This window comes from Arachis stenosperma, chromosome 4 (assembly GCF_014773155.1).
Source record: "Arachis stenosperma cultivar V10309 chromosome 4, arast.V10309.gnm1.PFL2, whole genome shotgun sequence".
In the NCBI taxonomy this organism is placed as follows: domain Eukaryota; kingdom Viridiplantae; phylum Streptophyta; class Magnoliopsida; order Fabales; family Fabaceae; genus Arachis; species Arachis stenosperma.
In genome coordinates this window covers 87,030,975-87,038,217 of record NC_080380.1, presented here as the reverse complement: position 1 = coordinate 87,038,217, position 7,243 = coordinate 87,030,975, and the positions used below count along the sequence as shown (strand labels likewise).

At 39.9% G+C, this 7,243-nt stretch overlaps 1 non-coding gene across 1 annotated transcript; it reads left to right on the top strand.

Annotated features, from left to right (window-relative positions):
• Window positions 1-238: 238 nt before the first annotated feature.
• Window positions 239-346, top strand: LOC130978617 (small nucleolar RNA R71). Its single transcript, XR_009086239.1, has one exon. It is a non-coding gene; the product is annotated as a small nucleolar RNA R71 (small nucleolar RNA).
• The last annotated feature ends 6,897 nt before the right edge of the window (window positions 347-7,243 follow it).

Here is a 7,243-nt window from a genome sequence, read left to right as displayed (position 1 = left end):
CCAGTATGGCATTCAGAGCATCAATCTCAAGAACTCCTTTCTTCTGATTAGTCCCATTGTTCACAGGATTCCTTTCAGAAGTGTACATGAATTGGTTATTTGCAACCATTTCAATCAGCTCTTGAGCTTCTGCAGGCGTCTTCTTCAGATGAAGAGATCCTCCTGCAGAGCTATCCAAGGACATCTTAGATAGTTCAGAGAGACCATCATAGAAAATACCTATGATGCTCCATTCAGAAAGCATGTCAGAAGGACATTTTCTGATTAATTGTTTGTATCTTTCCCAAGCTTCATAGAGGGATTCTCCATCCTTTTGTCTAAAGGTTTGGACTTCCACTCTAAGCTTACTCCATCTTTGTGGTGGAAAGAATTTTGCCAAGAAGGCATTGACTAGCTTTTCCCATGAGTCCAGGCTTTCTTTAGGTTGAGAGTCCAACCATATTCTAGCTCTGTCTCTTACAGCAAAAGGGAATAGCATCAGTCTATAGACTTCAGGGTTAACCCCATTAGTCTTGACTGTGTCACAGATTTGCAAGAATTCAGCTAAAAACTGATGAGGATCTTCCATTGGAAGTCCATGGAACTTGCAATTCTGTTGCATTAGAGAAACTAATTGAGGCTTAAGCTCAAAGTTGTTTGCTCCAATGGCAGGGATAGAGATGCTTCTCCCATAAAAATCAGGAGTAGGTGCAGTAAAGTCACCCAGCACCTCCCTTGCATTGTTTGCATTGTTGTTGTTTTCTGCTGCCATGTTTCTTCCTTGAAGAATTCGGTCAGGTCCTCTAAAGAGAGTTGTGCTTTGGCTTCTCTTAGCTTTCTCTTCAAAGTCCTTTCGGGTTCAGGATCAGCTTCAACAAGAATGCCTTTGTCCTTGCTCCTGCTCATATGAAAGAGAAGGGAACAAGAAAATGTGGAATCCTCTATGTCACAGTATAGAGATTCCTTTAAGTGTCAGAGGAAAAGAGAAATAGAAAGAAGAAGGAGAAGATAAATTCGAACTTTAGTTAGATAAGGTTCGAATTGTGCATTGAGAATGAGTGGCACTCCATAAATAGAAGGATGTGGGAAGGAGGGAAGTTTATTTTCGAAAATCAAGTGAAAAATTTTGAAGTTATTTTGAAAAACATTAATTAATTTTCGAAAATAAAAGTGGAAAAGAAACCAAGTGATTTTTGAAAAAGATTTTGAAATTAGAAATTAAAAAGATTTGATTGAAAACTGTTTTGAAAAAGATGTGGTTAAAAAGATTAAAAAAAATGTGATTGAGAAGATATGATTTGAAAACTATTTGAAAAGATATGATTTTAAAAATGAATGACTTGCTTAACAAGAAAAGATATGATTTGAAACATTCAAACCTTTCTCAACAGAAAGGTAACAATCTTGTGATGTTCAATCAAATCATTAATTGTTAGTAAGTATCTTTTAAAAAGGAAAGAAATTGATTTGAAAACATTTGATTGAAAAGATTTGATTTGAAAAAGATTTGATTTTGAAAAATTTGAAAAAATTGATTTGAAAACAAAATCTTCCCCCTAGCACCATCCTGGCGTTAAATGCCCAGAATGGTATACATTCTGGCGTTTAACGCCCAAAATGCACCCTTTTTGGGCGTTAAACGCCCAACCAGGTACCCTGGCGGCGTTTAAACGCCAGTCTGCCTTCTCACTGGGCATTTTTGAATGCTCAGCTTTTTTCTGTATAATTCCTCTGCAGCATGTTTTGAATCTTCAATTCTTTGTATCATTGACTGAAAGGACACAAATTAAAAATATTTTTGGATTTTTTGATAATCAAAATGCAAAAGGAATCAATTAACAATGCATGCAAGACACCAAACTTAGCAGTTTGTGTACTACTGACACTAACAACATGAAAATGCATATGAGACACACAAAATACTTCAAGTCAATAGAATTCAAAGATCAAAACAAAGAAATATATGCATGGATTCGAAAATATAACAAAAACATGCATTTGACACTAAACTTAAGATGAGACTCTAGACTCAAACAAGAAATATTTTGGGATTTTATGGTTTTGCAAATTTTTTTGTATTTTTCGAAAATTAAGTGAAAAAAAGTATCAAAATTCTTAATGAGAATTCCAGGAATCAGTGCAATGCTAGTCTAAGGCTCCGGTCCAGGAATTAGACATGGCTTCACAGCCAGCCAAGCTTTCAAAGAAAGCTTCGGTCCAAAACTAGACATGACCAAGGTCAGCCAAGCCTTAGCAAATCACTGCTCCAACAGCAAGATTGATACGAAATCAACAAGCTCTTGTGGTGATAAGTTGAAACCTCGGTCCAATCAGATTAGACATGGCTTCTCAGCCAGCCAGATTTCAACAAATCATCATGAAACTCTAGAATTCACCTTCAAGAATTTCGAAAAAAAAATACCTAATCTAAGCAACAAGATGAACCGTCAGTTGTCCAGCCTAAACAATCCGGGCAATAACACCAAAAATTTGATGTTGTTGCCGGATCTTGGCTCTGATGTTACCAAAAGCTTGCTCAAAACATGAACAATCCCCGCAACGGCGCCAAAAACTTGGTCGGCGAAATTGTGAACTATACTTTTTCACAACTCTCATAATCCCTGGTAATGGCTCCAAAAACTTGGTGCGCTTAATACCATGGCATTACACAACTTCGCACAACTAACCAGCAAGTGCACTGGGTCGTCCAAGTAATAAAACCTTACGTGAGTAAGGGGCGATCCACGGAGATTGTTAGTATTGAAGCAAGCTATGGTCATCTTGTAAATCTTAGTCAGGCAAACTCAGATATATGGTGATGAACGAAAATAACATAGAAGATAAGATAGTGATACTTATGTATATCATTGGTGTATGAGCTTCAGACAAGTGTATGAAGATGCCTTCCCTTCCGTCTCTCTGCTTTCCTACAGCCTTCATCCAATCCTTTCTTACTCCTTTCCATGGCAGCTCGTATAGGGTCTCACTGTTGTCAGCAGCTACCTCCCAATCCTCTCAGTGAAAGCGATTGCATATGTCCTGTCACGGCATAGCGGAATTCATCTGTCGGTTTCAATCAGGCGCGGAATAGAATCCAGTGATTCTTTTGCGTTATCACTAACGCCCCCGCCCTCAGGGTTTGAAGCACGTCACAGTCATTCAGTCATTGAATCCTACTCAGAACACCACAGACAAGGTTAGACCTTCCGGATTCTCTTGAATGCTGTCATCAGGTCCTGCCTATACCACGAAGACTCCGAAGAATCCAAGAGATATTCACTAAGCCTCGAATGCTTGTAGAACAAGAATGGTTGTCAGTCACCTTGTTCATAGGTGAGAGTGGTGATGGGCGTCAATCATCACCATCATCATGTTGAAGAACAAGTGATATCTTGGTAAAAGAACAAGCGGAATTGAATGGAAGAACAATAGTAATTGCATTAATACTCGAGGTACAGCAGAGCTCCACACCCTTAATCTATGGTGTGTAGAAACTCCACCGTTGAAAATACATAAGAACAGGGTCTAGGCATGGCCGAATGGCCAGCCTCCCAGAGGTCTAAGATAGCATAAAACAAAGATAGCTACCAAAGTCTCGATACAAATACAATAGTAAAAGGTCCTACTTATAGATAACTAGTAGCCTAGGTGTACAAAGATGAGTAAATGACATAAAAATCCACTTCCGGGCCCACTTGGTGTGTGCTTGGGCTGAGCATCAAGGAAATTCGTGTAGAGAACTTTTCTGGAGTTAAACGCCAGCTCCCAGGCCAGTTTGGGCGTTTAACTCCAACTTTTATTCCTGTTCCGGCGTTTAACGCTGGAATTCCTGAGGCCGGATTGCTTTGCGGGTTTGGGCCATCAAATCTTGGACAAAGTATGGACTATTATATATTGCTGGAAAGCCCTGGATGTCTACTTTCCAACGCCGTTGAGAGCGCGCCAATTGGGCTTCTGTAGCTCCAGAAAATCCACTTCGAGTGCAGGGAGGTCAGAATCCAACAGCATCTGCAGTCCTTTTTGGTCTCTGAATCAGATTTTTGCTCAGGTCCCTCAATTTCAGCCAGAAAATACCTGAAATCACAGAAAAACACACAAACTCATAGTAAAGTCCAGAAAAGTGAATTTTAAATAAAAACTAATAAAAATGTACTAAAATCTAACTAAAAGATATCAAAAACATACTAAAAACAATGCCAAAAAGTATACAAATTATCCGCTCATCAGGAACTTAGAATTTTGGATAGTGTTATTAACTTTCCTAGTTAAGCATGTTGATTTTTGAACACAGCTACTAATGAGTCTTGGCCGTGGCCCTAAGCACTTTGTTTTCCAGTATTACCACCGGATACATAAATGCCACAGACACATGACTGGGTGAACCTTTTCAGATTGTGACACAGCTTTGCTAGAGTCCCCAGTTAGAGGTGTCCAGAGCTCTTAAGCACACTCTTTTTGCTTTGGATCACGACTTTAACCACTCAGTCTCAAGCTTTTCACTTGGACCTTCATGACACAAGCACATGGTTAGGGACAGCTTGGTTTAGCCGCTTAGGCCTGGATTTTATTTTCTTGGGCTCTCCTATCCATTGATGCTCAAAGCCTTGGATCCTTTTTACCCTTGCCTTTTGGTTTTAAGGGCTATTGGCTTTTTCTGCTTGCTTTTTCTTTTTCTTTCTATTTTTTTTCACCAAATATATTATTTTTTTTCGCAAGCTTTCTTTTTCACTGCTTTTTCTTGCTTCAAGAATCAATTTCATGATTTTCAGATCATCAATAACATTTTCTTTGTTCATCATTCTTTCAAGAGCCAACAATTTTAACATTCATGAACAACAAGATCAAAGACATATGCACTGTTCAAGCATTCATCAGAAAACAAAAAGTATTGTCACCACATCAATAATTAAACTAAATTCAAGGATAAATTTGAAATTCATGTACTTCTGTTCTTTGAATTAAAACATATTTCATTTAAGAGAGGTGGTGAAGGATTAATGGAATTTATTCATAGCTTTAAGACATAGTTACTACATACTAATGATCATGAAGTAAAGACACAAAACATAAATAAACACAACATTAAAAACCGAAAACAGAAAAAAAACTAAAGAACAAGGAATGAATCCACCTTTAGTGGCGTCTTCTTCTTGAAAGGCCAATGATGTTCTTAAGCTCTTCTATGTCCCTTCCTTGCCTTTGTTGCTCCTCCCTCATTGCTCTTTGATCTTCTCTTATTTCTTGGAGAATGATGGAGTGCTCCAGATGTTCCACCCTTAATTGTTCAACATTGTGGCTCAAATCTTCTAAGGAAGTGTTGAGTTGTTCCCAATAGTTGTTGGGAGGAAAGTGCATCCCTTGAGGCATCTCAGGGATTTCTTGATGATGAGCTTCCTCATGCATCTCTTGAGAACCGTGAAGGGTCTCTCTTGCTTGCTCCATCCTCTTCTTGGTGATGGGCTTATCCTCTTCAATGGAGATGTCTCCTTCTATGATAACTCCAGCTGAGTAACATAGATGGCAAATAAGGTGAGGAAAAGCTAGCCGTGCCATGGGTGAGGGCTTGTCGGCTATTTTGTAGATTTCATTGGAGATGACCTCATGAACTTCTACTTCCTCTCCAATCATGATGCTGTGAATCATGATGGCCCGATCCACAGTAACTTCGGATCGGTTGCTAGTGGGAATGATGGAGCGTTGAATGAACTCCAATCATCCTCTAGCCACAGGCTTGAGGTCTAGTCTTCTTAGTTGGACTGGCTTGCCTTTGGAGTCTCTCTTCCATTGAGCTCCTTCCACACATATGTCCGTAAGGACTTGGTCCAACCTTTGATTAAAGTTGACCCTTCTAGTGTAGGGGCGTTCATCTCCTTGCATCATGGGCAAGTGGAATGCCAATCTCACATTCTCCGGACTAAAATCTAAGTATTTCCCCCGAACCATTGTTAGATAATTCTTTGGACTCGGGTTCATACTTTGATCATGGTTACTAGTGATCCATGCATTGGCATAGAACTCTTGAACCATTAAGATTCCGACTTGTTGTATGGGGTTGGTTAGGACTTCCCAACCTCTTCTTCGGATTTCATGTCGGATCTCCGGTTACTCATTTTTCTTGAGCTTGAAAGGGACCTCAGGGATCACCTTCTTCTTTACCACAACATCATAGAAGTGGTCTTGATGGCTCTTGGAGATGAATCTTTCCATCTCCCATGACTCGGAGGTGGAAGCTTTTGTCTTCCCTTTTCCTTTTCTAGAGGATTCTCCGGCCTTAGGTGCCATTGATGGTAATGGAAAAATAAAAAGCTTATGCTTTTACCACACCAAACTTAAAATATTGCTCGCCCTCGAGCAAGAGAAGAAAGAAGAAGAAGAAGAAGAAGAAGAAATATGGAGGAGAAGGGAAGTGTTGGTCGGCCAAGTGAGGAAGAGGGGATTGTGTTGTGTGAAAATGAAGTAGAATGAAAGGGTATATATAGGGAGAGGGGGAGGGTATGTTCGGCCATTTAGGGTGGGAATGGTGGGAAAAATTTTTGAATTTTTGAAGGTAGGTGGGGTTTATGGAAAGAGGGGATGGATGTGAGTGGTGAAGGGGGTGATTGGAAGATGAATTGAGGTGATTGGTGAAGAGTGTTGGGAATGTGACATGGGGAATACAAATCACAAAAATAGGATTAGGAGGTAAGGTGGGAATATAGTAGGTGGGGATCCTGTGGGGTCCACAGATCCTGAGGTGTCAAGGAATTCCATCCCTGCACCAAATAGGCATGTAAAATTCCTTGGCACACCATTCTGGCATTTAAACGCCGTGTGGGGCACATTCTGGGCGTTCAACGCCCATGTAAAGCATGTTCCTGGCGTTGAACGCCAGTTTTATGCTTGTTACTGGCGTTCAGCGCCAGTTTTTCTTCTTTAGGCACATTCCTGGCGTTCAGCGCCAGAATGTTGCTTGTTTCTGGCGTTCAGCGCCAGAATGATGCTTTGTTCTGGCATTGAACGCCAGCCAGATGCATCTCACTAGCGTTGAACGCCAGCCTGTGCTTCCTCTAGGGTGCAAATTTTTTTCTGCTGTTTTTGACTCTGTTTTTAATTTTTTTGATTTTTTCGTGACTCCTCATGATCATGTGCCTAATAAAACACAAAATAACAATAATATAGAATAAAATAAAATAAAAATTAGATAAATAAAATTGGGTTGCCTCCCAACAAGCGCTTCTTTAATGTCAATAGCTTGACAGTGGCTCTCATGGAGCCACAAGGTGAT